At 35.5% G+C, this 16,042-nt stretch overlaps 1 protein-coding gene across 5 annotated transcripts in view; it reads right to left on the bottom strand.

Moving 5' to 3' along the window:
* The window catches only part of ATF7IP (activating transcription factor 7 interacting protein), a 115,564-nt gene that overhangs the window by 95,789 nt on the left and 3,733 nt on the right, over window positions 1–16,042 (bottom strand). The window contains exon 1 of one of the 5 annotated variants that reach the window (XM_055570784.1): window positions 308–774. The exons of the other annotated variants lie outside the window; for them this stretch is intronic. The gene's annotated coding sequence lies outside the window, so the exon portion shown is untranslated. Of the gene's footprint in view, window positions 1–307; window positions 775–16,042 lie in introns of those variants that run through there. 5 annotated transcript variants of the gene reach the window in all.

Below are 16,042 nucleotides of genomic sequence, written 5' to 3'. Positions count from 1 at the left end.
AATAACAAGCACACTGAATTTTCCAACATAAAAGGAACATGAAGTTAATCAGGGCCAGAAAAGCACTACTGTGGTGATCAAATGTTCTGGTAATGACAGAGCATAAGATGGTGAGAAATTACAGGAATTTAACCTTTGACCTCAGCATGCTATGTACTATTTCCATAAAAGAGGCTTATAGGTTCTATTAGCAAACATTTCAACTTCTTAGCCAGCAAGCTCTAAGTTCACCTTTCTATATAAACTTAGTAAAATGCAAATATTTTTTAATTAAAATGTTCAGAGATAAAGAGTAATTGGTTCTTACCTCTGGTCCTGATGCAAGTGACAGGTCTCCTTAGTGGCATAGTGGCTGCCTAAGCAGTTACAAAGACTAGGTTAGCAGCCATTTTGAGACAGCTGCACTGTCTCAGTTGCACTAAAGTGTAATTAAGATGGCTGCAGTGTGCACTCAAGAACTCACACAGTGGAAACTCAGCTATGTATCAAACAAAGCCCCTCCCACTATGTCAGCCTGCAGGAAACTGAACACTGACAACAGCTAATGCATATACTGCAACAAACAATGCAGCTACTCAGAACACAGAAAACAGAAGGCAGCAAGCCAGTTGTGTAACATAATGCCTGCGGATCCCGACTTGCAATAGAGTTTGGGTACATCCTGATCCCAAACAGCTTAAAGTCCATGCCACATATTAGCAGTTACAGAGATAGAGCCAAATCACACACAGCAAACATCAGGGAATTCGCTTGAAAGAAAGCCTCCATTTCAGTCCAGAAAAAAAAAAAAAAAAAAAAAAAGTCAAACTCTGCTCAAGGTCTTTTTTTTTTTTAACTCTTTTATAGTACTTTTTACATGAAAAGAGTGCCAATTTTTATAATTTCTAGAAAATTAAGTTTTTTAAATCCTGATAATCAATTTCAATTTATAGAAGGCTAGTTAAAGATTTTCCCACAGAATCTAACTTCCAAAGTGCTCAAACCTAGCCAATGGTTAAACCTTCCAATCAGATTTTTCACTCTTGACAATAATTTTAAATAAGTACTGGGGAGGACTAGAGACTTTACAGCTGAAATGGCAACAAAGCTTATTTTAAGTAACCTGCAATAAAGGTAAAAAAAATTTCTTCTAGTCTGTAGTCCAGATGGTCACAAAGACATCTCCAGGTGAGTGGTTGGTCCCAGGGCAAATTTAATTTCATGCCCTGGCACAGACCTCTCAACATTTTAACATGGGTGAAAAGCAAATAAAAATAAAGAATGTAGACACCCTCAGGGGAAAAAACAAATAGGAAGAACAAAAGGGTGAAATTCAGTCTGAAAGTGGGTGTATTAACAACAAGAATTAGTTTTTAGCATTAACCAACCATTAAAAGAAAAAGGACAAAAGCACAGAAAGAACCTGTTTGCTTGATAACTCACATCAGCTAGGAAATCCATCTTTTCCTTTTCTCTTACTTGGTTTACCTTCCTAAATTTAGCTGCCTTGTGCTCTCTTGTCTCTATCAACCACTAAAGGTAAGTATTTATGAAAACTTGCTAAGGGTGTGGTAGGGATTAGCCAAAAGAAGATTGGCCCCCAAAACTAATGATTGCTTAAGCTGAGTGATGGGCACATGGAGCTCATTATTTCATTCTATTTCTCTATACATTTGAAATTGTCCATAATAAAGGTTAAAAAAAAATTCTGCTTTTTAAAAGTCCTTATTTATCCTTCATGAGATTAGTCAGACAATGTAAACTGCTTTAAGTCCTGCATTAGGGGAAGAAAAGTTGATATTAATACTTGATCCAAGCCACATTAGTTCTTCAAAAATATAATGGATTCTCTAAGGGTAGCTCAGATCTATTTGTTAAAAGCAAGAAATTGGTAAACTGGGAAAGATTCTAACAGGACAGACATTACTGTAGCACCAGAATGTGGCTAAAGTTAATGGCGAAACAAACAACCCAAACATTTTGAGCTGCCTGATGAACAGCAGTTGATATTCAAGCAGCATTCTTTTGGAAGCTTGTTCTACAAAGATTTACATTGTGTAACATACCTTCAAGGGTAGGGTGCTGCCCCGCACTCCTTAAACCTCCTATGTCTTGCCAAATACCTTTCCAATGTAAATACTAAATACTTTTTTCTCAATCTAAGCTTTCCAGGGCAAGCTAAGCTGCTGGCTATTGGCTATTTGTGCTTAGTCGCTTCCTTGTGTCCCACTCTTTGCGACCTCAGGGACTGTATGCAGCCCGCCAGACTCCTCTGTCCATGGGGATTCTCCAGGTAAGAACACTGGAGCAGGTTGCCATGCCCTCCTGTAGGGGATCTTCCCAATAGCTCTTATTGGCTATAAGAGCCACCTTTTCACCCAATTTAGATTTCAAAATAAGAAACATAATCTAAGTTCCCTCCTTATACCAATCCTCCTCCAGCCACTACAACCAATTTACTACCGATGGCAACCCACTCCAGTATTCTTGCCTGGAGAATCCCATGGACAGAGGAGCTTGGTGGGCTACAGTCCATGGGTCGCAAAGAGTCGGACACAACTGAGCAACTTCACTTTCACTTATTTGTATTCTATTATCCCAAGACACTTTGAGTCAAATGAATAAATATATCAATTGTCTACATGCAAGGGGCTTTAGAAGACAAAGGAGTAGAAAAGTATATTAACATAAATCAAGATTTCATGTAAGTTTTATATACATTGTTTAAAGTAATTCTCACACTAACACTACAAAGTAGCTTTTTCTCCAATTCGTGATTGAGGAAACAGGCTCAGAGATTAAATAACTTCATGAAAGTGCTAATAGCTAAAATATTGTCTAGGCTACACTCAGCCTAAGCCTACTTGAGCTTTGTCCATCCCTTCCCACATTGGTTCTGTTTCTGTGCAACACATAAACAACTTAGAATAATGGTTAGGTTGCTACTCAGAGAACTGGTGTCATTGCCAGTTTCACTCCTTATCCCAAAGAAACTATGCTGGTTTACTCAATAAATCCTATTCGTAATTCAACCTAAATTATCTTATCACTGACAATCCTTTTTTTGCTCTCCTTTCCCCTTATTGTGGCACAAACCCCAAACCAGGTATACTTGCTCTCTCAAGATCTTTTATACATACCACCAACATACTCAGCATCTTTTGTCATTGACATCTTTACATATGAGTCCTTATAGGACAGAAATCACAACCTAATTCATTTTCCACTCACTTCCATAGTGTGAAACACAGTATTTATTTGCTCAATATTTGGTGAGCTGGAATTAATTCCTTGTGGTTTTTAATTTTTTAAAAATGCATTTTATTGAAGTATAGTTAATTGACAGCATTGTGTTAATTTCTACTGTACAGCAAAGTGACTGTCATACACATATATAACTTCTCATATTCTCTTCCATTATGGTTTATCACAGGATACTGAATACAGTTTCCTGTGCTACACAGTAGGACCTTGTTGTTTATCCATTCCCCTACTAACCCCAAACTCCCAATCCCTCCCCCACCCCATTCTACTCCTTTGGCAACCACAAGTCTGTTCTCAATGTCTATGAGTCTGCTTCTGTTTTGTAGATATGTTCATCTGTGTCAAAATTCAAAGCCCATATATAAGTGCTATCTTACGGTACCTGTCTTTCTCTTTTCTTGTCTTTTAAATTATGAAAGTACTATAAAACATTTACAAGAGACTTGGAACATACAGAACATAAGTTATATATAGTTCCACTATATATTACAATTATTTTAAGTAAATGAAGATTTTTAGCTGGAGTTTCAATATCAAACTCTCAAAAATTAATAGAACAGACAGAGAAGTAGGATATAGTAGACCTGACAAGCACTATGAACCAATTCAACATAATTAAAAGACTTACACAACTTTACACACAACAGCAGGATACAAATTCTACTCAAGTTCCCATAGGCTATAAACCAGGAGGCACTTGGTAATTCCCTGTGTTTTCATTTCTTCCACAAAAATCTCTGAAAATTCTACATCTTTAAGAACCTTCATTTTTAGGATCTCAACTCTTACTCTCTAGGAAGAATATGTCAGTTAAGTTTTTAACTGTCAACTTAAAAAACTCCACTTCAAAACCCAAGGTGGAAAAAATATCTTTTGTAGAGCATTTTTCAGTTTTTAAAGTGTTTTTTTAATAGGCACTATACAGGAGAGAGATAACACATGCTTAGAATAGCTGAATTCTGAAAAAAAAATCTATAGAAAATTACAAATATAATCATATTATCTACTTTAAAAATTTTCAATACTACTAAGAAAGAGTACAGCTTGATTATATAATGTCAGAGATTATAATCAACTTGTTTTAGGTAGAGTGAGTCTTAATAAACCCAATTAATGTTAATTTGTAAAAGCAAACACATCTGGAAGGCATTTCTAATATAAGGTAAACATCTCCATGACTACTCAATGTTTTACCCTTTTCCTAAGTAAAACTAGCACTCTCATTTCCCTCTTACTATGACCATGTAAAATAATGGTACTATAATCTCAAACATTTCATGACTAGAGAATATAATCATTTGCCAGGGGTCACACAAGTAGTAATGAAAAAGAACTATAAGAGAATTAACTTTAGTCAACTACTATAGTTTTAATATATCACATATCACACTATTAGAAAACTTTGCATATGTAGAATGTTGAAACTTCCATGGAACCTAAACAAATGGCTTCACTGTATTAAGTATAAAATACATTTTTATTAATTTTGTTAATACACTTTAATTACACAGGTTACTATCAACATTAAAAGTAACATTAGAAGGTTATTAAGATGGTAAACTGAAAACACCTAACTTCACTCCCTCAAATCCCACTAACCTACACTGGAGGTATTTTTTGAAGGCATGAATCCTCAAGAACAAAGAGAAAAGTAAGAGGGACAATAGCTACAAAGATTTCTGGGAACTGGAAAATAAGCAGAATCACTGGTAACTAACTAAGCCATTCCCAAAACACTACATTCTAAGTTGCATAGGGGATAAGTTAGGAACCAATTTGATTTACATGGCAGAAACTTCAAAAGACATAGAAACCAGAAGAACTAAGCACTTTGGAAATTGAGGTGAAGGGAGCAAATAGTAGGATGGCATGACTAAAAAAGAGAATATTAGTGAAAGCTGTTTGTGAAACAGTGAAATCTCTAGATGTCCTTACCACATTCTACTGAATGCCTGCTCTCCCCAATCCTAGCAAAGATCTGAAAACAACATCCACAGTTTAAAAGGAGAGTAGTAACTCAACTAGTAAAGAATCTGCCTGCAAAGCAGGAGACCCCAGTTCGATTCCCGGGTCAGGAAGATTCTCTGGAGAAGAGACAGGCTACCCACTCTGGTATTCTTGGGCTTCTCTGGTGGCTCCCATGGTAAAGAATCTGTCTGCAATGCAGGAGACCTAGGCTCAATCCTTGGGTTGGGAAAATCCCCTGGAGGAGGGCATGGCAATCCACTCTAGTATTCTTACCTAGAGAATCCCCATGGACAGAGGAGCCTGGCAGGTGACAGTACACAGGGTCACAAAGAGTCAGGCATGACTGAGCTTAAGCACAGCACAGCACAGCCAATGTTATGTGGCAGCCGGGATGGGAGTGGAATTTGGGGGAGAATGAATACATGTATATATATATATGGTTGAGTCCCTTTGCTGTCAACCTGAAACTATCATACCATTGTTAATCAGCTATACTCCAACATAAAATAAAAACTTTTTTTAAAAACTGAGAGTAGCATACGAAAAAGAGAGGGATTGAGTGCTCACTGAAGACAATCCAATCCTCTTCCTCCCATTTATCTTTCAGAATGCTGGCAATATCCTTACTCTCCATGTATGAAAATGAAAGACTACTTTCTAAGGGTATTTAACAAGCACAGGACACAAGACCTTAGGTCTTGAGAACTCCCCAAAAACAGCCCACCCAGACCAGCCCATAATGAAGTCTAAAACTGACAAATTTAGATATTCTAATCAACTTTTTACTCTGCCACAATATATTATACAGTCAGACAAGAAAGAGAAAGACAACTAAGAAAAGTCTAATATGGAAGACAAACAAAAAATAAAACACATAGCAACAGACTACACAGGGAGAACACTTCAAAAATAAATTAATATCCACATATATTAAAAGATGCTGCATTCATGTGTCAAGAATAGAATACTACAGGCAAAGAATAAACAAGAGAAATTAAGAACATGACAAAAAGAAAAAAGAAAAAGAAGGTCCTTCAACAGAAGGACTTCATGATAAAAAATCTACCTGAGCAAAAAGACAAAGTTGTAAACAGAAGAGAAAAAAAATTTGAGTATCTACCCGAAAATTCACCTTGGAATGATAGAATAGCAGAAGATATCACCAGTAAAATCATTTAAGAAAAATTCCAGGGTTGAAAGACAACAGCTGCTAAACTGAAAGGGACTGATGAATTCCAGGAAACAATAATAAATAGATCAATATCAAGGAATTAAAGTGAAATTTCAGAAAACCTGGAAAGTAATAACAGATTCTACATGCTTCCATTGAGAGAAAAAAATCAAAAATAAGAATGGCCTCAAATTTCTCAGTGGTAACAGAAGCAAGAAGAGAATGGAGTGCCTTTAGAATTCTAAAGTAAAATGATTTCCAACCTAGCCTTGTATACCTAGCCAAACTATCAATCAAGCATAAAAATATAAAACAACAATTTTCAGACACACATGATCTCAAAAAACATATTTCCCATATACGCTTTCTCAAAAAGCTACTAGAGAATGTGGTCCACTCCTCCTAATGACAGAGTAATTCAATAAAAAGATATAACACACAGAAAACAAAAGACCTACACAAAAGAGGGGTGAGAGAAATCCCCACAACAGTGAATAAAATTTTAAGGATGAAAGTAGTGTACCAGATGTAGAAAGTGAGTAGGCAACCCAGAGCAACGAGAATTAAGAAACAAAAATGAATCATGATCCTTCCTGCCACTGAAGCTGGATGGGTAGGGGAAGGCGGGTGTCTTCTTAGCAAACATAAAAAAGTCCTTAGTAAAGAACTGTACCAATTGTACTATCAGGCTTCCCAGGTGACGCTAGTGGTAAAGAACCCACCTGCCAATGCAGGAGACACAAGAGAAGTGGCTTTGGTCCCTGGATGGGGAAGATCCCCTGGAAAAGGGAATGGCGATACACTTCAGTATTCTTGCCTGGAGAATCCCATGGACAGAGGAGCCTAGCAGGCTACAGTCTGTAGGGTTGCCCAGAGTCAGACTGGACTACATCTCAACTATTATACAGATGAGATTCATGGATACACACATCCTAGTATAAAGTTACCTTCATGATCAACTTCTGTCATAACTATATCAAGAAAATGAGTCAGGATTTCCACAATTCTATTAGTTCAATGTAGAAAACTTTAAGTAAGTAAATTACTTAACCCTAGAACAGAGAGTAAGAATTACCTAGGACTAAAGTTTAATTTAATTTACATTGTAGTTAACTAATTGCAGTTAACATTTTATTTTTAATGGTCATATAAGAAAAGCACTATCTTCTTAATCTACCTTTAACTCTTAATTTAAGATATATTTTGTACAAATGATTATTTAAATAGTCTCTTGATCCAATACCCTCAGAATTCAGGAGAAAAAAATATTCTATGAAAGATCTTAATATAGGTTGTAAGTTAATAAACCATCAGGTTATTTTAAGCACAATTCTATAGAAAAATACTAAATATACTGATTGGCCTTGTTTAAAAACTACTTAGAAGAATGATTAAATCTTGTATAAAGTAGCATAACTGAGTCTCTCTACTTTTTATGAACTCATATACATAGTCTCAATAAGAATTTGTTTTCCTTCCTTCCAGGATAAAACTGGATAAATCAAATTTGTAACCATGACCACAGAGACAGGTGATATTTAAAAACAAATCTCTTTTAATTAGCTATGACAGGGAACAAGGACTGCACCTCAAGCATAGAAATGATGCCTTGTAAGTCTTCACAGGAAATCAGTATAGTATCTCTTTCATAACTTAACAGATTCCCAGCTCAGAGGAATAAAGAATATCACTTGTTGACAGACAAGGAAAAATGTGGGAATCTTAAAGAACCATGACACAGTACAGCTTTAAGTACTCCAGGTGAAAACTCACTGAAATAAATTAGATGGCTCTTAGCTCCTAATCTTGTAATCAAGCAGATAAATAAGTAAATTATTATACTTTATAAAACAACTAGACAAGTTAATTCATATCAAACATATATAGTTTTGTTAAGCAGATAAAAGGAAGCCCTTCTATACTTAACAGTACTGTGTTAGATCAATAAAGTAGTCAAATAAAGTATCAAAATAAAATAATCAGAAAAGCATTAAACAAACTTATATGGTCAAGTCTATGCCTTATGGGGTAGAAACCTGGTCACAGGAAGGGTTATGGAAGAAAACTGACACTTGGTTTTGCCTCAATTTTAAGTTAGCATGTCCAGCAAGGTAAATAAGCAGTGAGGGATCACACTCCACCCTAAAATTACAAAAAGAAAACAGGATAATTTTGTATGGACCTAGCCCCCCAATTAAATGACTTCATTTCTAACTTTGACAATGACGACAGTCTGAAGAATTATGATAAACCTTGAAGATAAATAACTAATGTGAGAAAATGGCTGCTTTTTCATCATGAGGCTGGTGAATTCAATATCCCTGAAAGATTTTTATTCTTTAAATATTCTAGTGGTGTTTTCTGTTTTTTTGTTTTTTAATTTAATGAATAAATCCTAAATCTGGACTCTCTTACAAACCTTTGCAAATAAACTACTTTTCTGAATGCATATTTTTCCTACTAGGGAGTGGTATTATCAAACTTACTCTTTTAAGTTGTTTCTTAAACACATTTAAAGTTCTAACTCCAGTAATCAAGAATACTGTCATTTTCTATATACCTCCTTGTACTTCAGTTCAGTTCAGTCGCTCAGTTGTGTCCAACTTTTTGCGGCCCCATGAACTGCAGCACGCCAGGCCTCCCTGTCCATTGCCAACTCCTGGAGTTCACTCAAACTCATGTCCATTGAGTCGGTGGATGCCATCTAGCCATCTCATCCTCTGTCATCCCCTTTTCCTCCTGCCCCCAATCTTTCCCAGCATCAGAGTTTTTTCCAATGAGTCAACTGTTCGCATGAGGTGGCCAAAGTATTGGAGTTTCAGCTTTAGCATCAGTCCTTCCAAAGAACACCCAGGACTGATCTCCTTGCAGTCCAAGGGACTCTCAAGAGTCTTCTCCAACACCACAGTTCAAAAGCATCAATTCTTCCACGCTCAGCTTTCTTCATAGTCCAACTCTCACATCCATACATGACCACTGGAAAAACCATAGCCTTGACTAGACGGACCTTTGTTGGCAAAGTAATGTCTTGCTTTTGAATATGCTATCTAGGTTGGTCATAACTTTCCTTCCAAGGAGTAAGAGTCTTTTAATTTCATGGCTGCAATCACCATCTGCAGTGATTTTGGAGCCCCAAAAAATAAAGTCTGACACTGTTTCCATGGGCTCTCTACAGCTGCTCATGGTTGCCTCTTAGTAAATATTCATGTCTTACTAAAAGATTCATCAACTGATTGAAGTCAAATCTGAAAAGTATGTCAGGAACAAGTGCTAAGCATTTTATATAACTAATCTCATTTAATCCTCAAAATAAGCCTACCAGGTAGGTGGTATCACCATTTTGTGTAAGAAATACTGCTCCGAGACACTAGTTGGCCAGGCTCCAAGACAAAATTACTATATGTTCCATTTCACTGTGTTACTAAATGGCTTTAGGAAAATTCTTTGCCTTTTCTTCTTTTTCTTCTTCTTAATTTGCTTGCATATTTTTAATCTTCCCACTATCACTTAAGTTTTACAGGGAAGAAAACAATCACACAAACAACACAAAATTAAGTCATTCCACCTTTTCATCAAACCCTTATTAATTTGCATACATCTGTCCTTCAGATTTATATTTTAAAAACTTACTAATAGGTAAGCAGAAGTGTTTTCTTAATTTTTTTTCTATTTCTTAATGAATGAAACTCAAGATTTTTTTTCCAAAAGTTATTTCACTATTTATAATTTTGCAGATGCAAAGTGTCTGTCAAATCTTTTGACAATTTATCCAGTGGGTTTGAAACTTCATGGTTAATTATTCTCTGAAAAGTTCTGACATCTGTGGATTATCATGAGTTAAATGAAAGGAGTTAAAACACCTTCTTCGCCACCACCCCCCTCCTTTTTATTTGGCACCTAAAACAAAGGGGTTCTGTTCTTTCAATAAGCAAATATTTACTGAATAATAAGGTAGGTATTGTGGAAAGCAACTTTATAATTTTAATAGCAGTCTTATACCTAATTAAAAGGGCTTGTCTTTAAAATGTGATACTTGTCAAATACATCAATAAGATAAAATTCCTCACTGCAGGATGCTTATAAAGTTCTACACAAGTAATTATAAACATAAAAGTTGAAAGGAATAAAAGCCTTTAAAAGAGATACAAAGTAGAGCAAAGTAAAAAGAGAAATTAGAGACTCCTAGCTCAGGATAACAATATCCTTTATTAGGCACATTATGAGTATATTCTCCTAAACATACTACTTTCCCACCTCTGGGATTTTGAATACCCTTTACTAAGAATATCCTTCTAATTCTTCCTTTAAAATACAAATTTTCTAAAGTTTTCTTGACCTCCATCTAACAGAGTCCCACTTTTTGTGCCTCACACAAATATCTATTGTGTTATATTTATCATCTGTAGACAACTACTTTTACTTACTTATTACTTACCAGTTAAGTTTTACCTGAAAGCAAAGAATTTATGGCCACATTTTTTTTCACCTGTGTATATTACAAAGCCCTCAAAAATGACATTTTCTATCTTGAAAAAAGAACTATAGTTCACTTATATAGTTATAAAGGAAGAAAAATAGTATCTGGATAATTCAAACATAAACTCAACTTTGAAACTACAAGAAGCAGTTCAAACAGTCAGAGTTTACCTACAGTCTTTCATCCTTTTAAAGTAAGTTAACTGGCAAGATTCAAAGATATTACATTGAGTTCTTGCAAAACTCATCATGATTTAATGTTTTTAGAGGCAAGTAGAAAGAGAAAGAATTCTACCTAATAAGATATTCATAGTAACTAGAATCTCAGTCAGGAATCATGACTGTAAAGCTCTCAAAATTTCATTTCAAAGGAAGATGTGTATGTGTATGCATGTGTGTTTACTCAGTCAGGCACATCTGACTCTCTGCGAAGCTTTGGACTGCAGTCCACCAGCCTCCTCAGTCCATGGGATTCTCTTGGCAAGAATACTGGAGTGGGTTACCAGGCCCTCCTCCAGGGGATCTTCCCAACCCATGGATCAAACCCATGTCTCTTGTGTCTCCTGCATTACAGGTAGATTCTTTACCCACTGAACAATCAGGGAAGCCCATCAAAGGAAGCTATAGAGAGTTATAATTGGATTTAAGTCTTAAAACAGAGAGTCAGTTTTCAGTATCAAATTATGAATTAGAGGCCACTTCTCCAGCTTCCTTTAGTAGAAAATGCTACCTTCTCTAATATCCATTTCTTTCCTTCTTTTATAAAATTTTCTAACTTTAGCTAAATGAATGGTTGTCCAGCCAGATACTACATTTCCCAGCCTTCCTCTCCCAGCTATGTATGTTCCAATGATTACATACAGATCCATAAAACATGCATCAAACCAATATATGCCACATCCATATGAGGCTTTCAAAAGAATGATTGTGCACTCCCATTATTCTTTCTCCCTTGTCCCTGGCTGGTGAAATCATCTATGTTCAACCTAGAAACCATGTTCGACATACGAAAACGACAAATATTAAGCCAAAGCCACTTACACACCTGAAGAGTTTTCCTCTGTATTACTTTATAAGAAAAATAAACATTCATTATCCTTAATACTAACAGTTTCTCAAAAAGTTTAGCCTTTACTGTACTCCAACAGTTCCTGACATTTACTACCTAAAAGAAAACAAAAGTGAAAGTGAAAGTAAAGTCGCTCAGTCGTGTCTGACTCTTTTCGACCCTGTGGACTGTAGCCCTCCAGGCTCCTCCGTCCATGGGATTCTCCAGCCAAGAATACTGGAGTGGGTTGCCATTTCCTTCTCCAGGGGATCTTCCCGACCCAGGGATAGAACCCAGGTCTCCTGCATTGCAGGCAGACACTTTAACCTGTGAGCCACCAGGGAAGCCCCAAAAGAAAACAAAGGAAGTCAAAAAACAGCCTCTTTTCCATTCGTTTCCCCATTTATTCCTTTTCTTGAGACATTTAATATAATACAGGTAACAGGGCAGGTACACACCTAAGCTGAAAAGTCTTAACTGAGAAAGAGCTGACACAGTAAAGTCATTCATTATTGTTTCACCAATATCTTTTTCTTTTGTCCCTGGTCCTCAAAAGAGCAGAATCTTTTCCTAACATCTAAGTTTACCCTTCTACAAAATGGAAGACATCATCTTTGACAATTACTGACTCAAGGAGAGATTCTTTCACAGCTCTTTTAGTTCCAAGAATCTCCATTTTTACATCCAATTCAAGCTCTCTATGCTATGCTAAGTCACTTCAGTCATGTCCGACTCTGTGCGACCCCATAGACTGCAGCCCACCAGGCTCCCCCGTCCCTGGGATTCTCCAGGCAAGAACACTGGAGTGGGTTGCCATTTCCTTCTCCAATGCATGAAAGTGAAAAGTGAAAGTGAAGTTGCTCACCGGGCTCCTCCGTCCATGGGATTTTCCAAGCAAGAGTACTGGAGTGGGGTGCCATTGCCTTCTCCAAGCTCTCTATTAGAATGTAAAAGTGCCATACACATAATTCCTGGGTACCTACCAAAACAATGTTTCACAAAGTAGCATAGGGTTACACAAACAACAAAGAGAGGGAGAAAGGATTATATAGTTCAACGTAATGACACAACTACCTCACATCATCATCACAGAAAGGGGCTCTCCCTCCCTCTCAAACTAAAAGGGATAAAGCCAGTTATTCATAGTTATCTGATACAAAATAACACAAAACTTTTTAATAATATTCTGAACAATGAAAAATTGCAGATGCGAATAAAGTATTTCTGACAGTAAAGTGAATAGATCATCTTCATTTCCCAGACATTTGTGTTTATATAAGTCCAATTATTATATAAAGACTGTCAAGCAGACACAATCAACTCTACCCTTAGGCCAGCCACATTTTTTAGGAGGGGGACCAACGAGATGTCCTAGTCATTCTCTTAAAGATTAAAAAACCCAAAGATCAGAATTCAAACCTGGAAACATTCTATTATAAATCAATACTAATACCCTGGTTTTCTCATTTTGCAGCACTTAAAAACACTGAAAATGCTGCCCAGCACTCATACTGTCTCCAATACAAAATGGATTTCAGCATACAACTTGAAGCATATATAAACATAGTTTAACTTTGGAATTCACTTTTCTGTTTTGAAAAAAACTATAACGACAGAAAAGACCATTGAGTTATTCCCTAGACTGCATGACAGTCTGAGAAAGACTACTGAGAAGTAATTTCTAGTCTTGCAATCTCCAAAGAACATAACAAGATCAAATGGGCAAGAATTTGAAAAGAGAAGCTCCGCTAATGGATAGGCAATTTCTGTGTACTATAAGAAACTAAGAAGGACAATACTCCCCAGAATTACTCAATGATACTTATAATTTACTGTTAAAACATCACCCAATTTTTCCCTATAATGCCTCACAGCTGTTAGGAACTCGAAAGTAAGATCTTTACTCTCAAACTTCTTTCTGCATGTGACTCCTTTGAACAACTAGGTATGATAATATATGAATTTCCCTATATCTCAAAACTTAAAAACAAAGTAATAGAAGTTTTTTTAAGCCAAATCACATCTAAACCTCTTTGCCTTCTTGAAAAAATTTAAAATCATTAGATATCCTCTATAATTCAGAATTGTTAATAAGGTCTTCAGTTACCATAATGAACATTCTATAAATACTGATTTGTCTCTAGGAGTAACAATTCCCAAGCGAAATAACCTCAAAACTAACTTTGCAAATTTTTGTTCTCACACTTGATACCTAACCCCAATTCACAATCAAGATGCCAGCCATCACTTCCTGACTCTATCCATATGCATTTTTCTAGTAGCATTTCTCTCCTCTCCCTAATTTACTACTGTGCTGTGTGCTTAGTTGCTCAGTTGCACCCAACTCTTTGTGACCTCTTGGCCTGTAGCCCATCAGGCTGCTCTGTCCATGAGATTTTTCAGGCAAGAATACTGGCATGGGTTGCCAGTGCCTTCTCCAGGGGATCTTCTTGACCCAGGGATCAAATTCATGTCTCCTGCGTCTCCTGCATTGTAGGCAGACTCTTTAATTTACTGCAACTTATATATTATAGTCTGGAAACATAAGAATCACAATATTGAGAACTAGGAAAAATTCTCAAGGGCAAAGGTCATACACAAAAAAGTAAAAATATGCAAACTTCTATAAGTGGATTTGCTTGAAAAATACCCAAAGACAAAATTTCCCATTAAAAAGAAAATACTGAAGAAAAGTAATTTAGTATCTTAACACAATTTCTAACTTGTCCTAGATTCACTTTTATAAAGCTGATATTTTACCATTTGATTTTTATCTTTATTTACTTGATTTCTCCTTTACACACATGCCACGAATTTTTGAGTTTCACTATATTCAACATAACTATTTTGGCAATTATTTTATATTCTTTCCTGTACTTATTATAAAAATATTTTTAAAAGTAGAATTACAACTGAAATACACTATTAATCAAGATTATATTTTTCACTGCAATCAGCAGAAAGAATAGATTTAATAGAGAATTAATTTATGCTAATAATTAGGGAAACATCCTTATGAGAGAAATAGTCAATGTTACCAAAGAGATTAAAAAGAAAAATTTTAATCTTTATTACATATTATTTACTAGGCTCCATACTGACCAAAAAACGAATCAGATAACGTTTCAAAATTTTCCCTTTTAAAAAAAAAGGTCTATGTTAAACAAAGAAGAAAAATTGTTTTTAAATATTGTAGAACACTTTACCTCAGCAAGCTATTTCTCTTACTTCTAACTTTATACTTACACTATTAACATGATGTTATATCCTAAAGCAGATTAAAAATGAAAATGAAATCCTACATTCTCTACCTTATCATCCCTATTAACATTATACCATTAGAGGAAACCAGTAAAGTATAACACCTTAATAAAAAGTAACAAGTACCATAATTTTTCCTAGAGTTCCTAAAAACAGTACATTTTTGTGGGATCCACAGGAAATGCATCATATTCCTGAATTAAAAACAAAACTGTATAAAGATGTAAATTATCCTAACTTAGGTTTCATGCAACTCTAAACAAAACTTCAAATATTTGTGTTTTAAAACTTTGCCAAATTTATTACAAAGGCAGGGAAAACTCACTTAGAAAATTATGAAAAGGAATGCTATGTATTTTCCCTTCATATATTTATATAGTCTATAGCACTACAGCAGATAAAGTATACTGCTACATAAACAAGGCCCAGTTACAGTGTTGTTAACCTGCTTTTCAATTTTACATAAAATATTCCTGTGAGAAGCTGATAAAACTGTAACTCTTTCCCCAGAAAAACTTGCAAATTATGTTCACTCACATAAAACTGTGTATATCATGGAACCCATGCAAGTTTTCAAACCTATCTATAGATCCCCCAAAGGTCAATGGGCCTAATTAAATAGCCCTAGTAAATGAAGCAGAACTGACAGCTCAAACCTAGTAATTTATGGTCAAAGAAGCATCTTAAAGCAATAAGAAATGAATCACCAACACAAAATTCAAAGAAAATTAGGTATTTGGAAAAGATTGAAACTAGCAACCCATCTTTACCCAATGTCAAAATAAACTCTATGTAGATGCAAACGTATTTTTTTAAGATAATTAAAACACCTGGAAAAAATAAACAGAACAATCATTTAGTTCATCTTGTAACAG

Source organism: Bubalus kerabau, chromosome 1 (genome assembly GCF_029407905.1).
Source record: "Bubalus kerabau isolate K-KA32 ecotype Philippines breed swamp buffalo chromosome 1, PCC_UOA_SB_1v2, whole genome shotgun sequence".
NCBI classification, from domain to species: Eukaryota; Metazoa; Chordata; class Mammalia; order Artiodactyla; family Bovidae; genus Bubalus; species Bubalus kerabau.
This window is presented reverse-complemented; position numbering and strand designations above follow the sequence as displayed.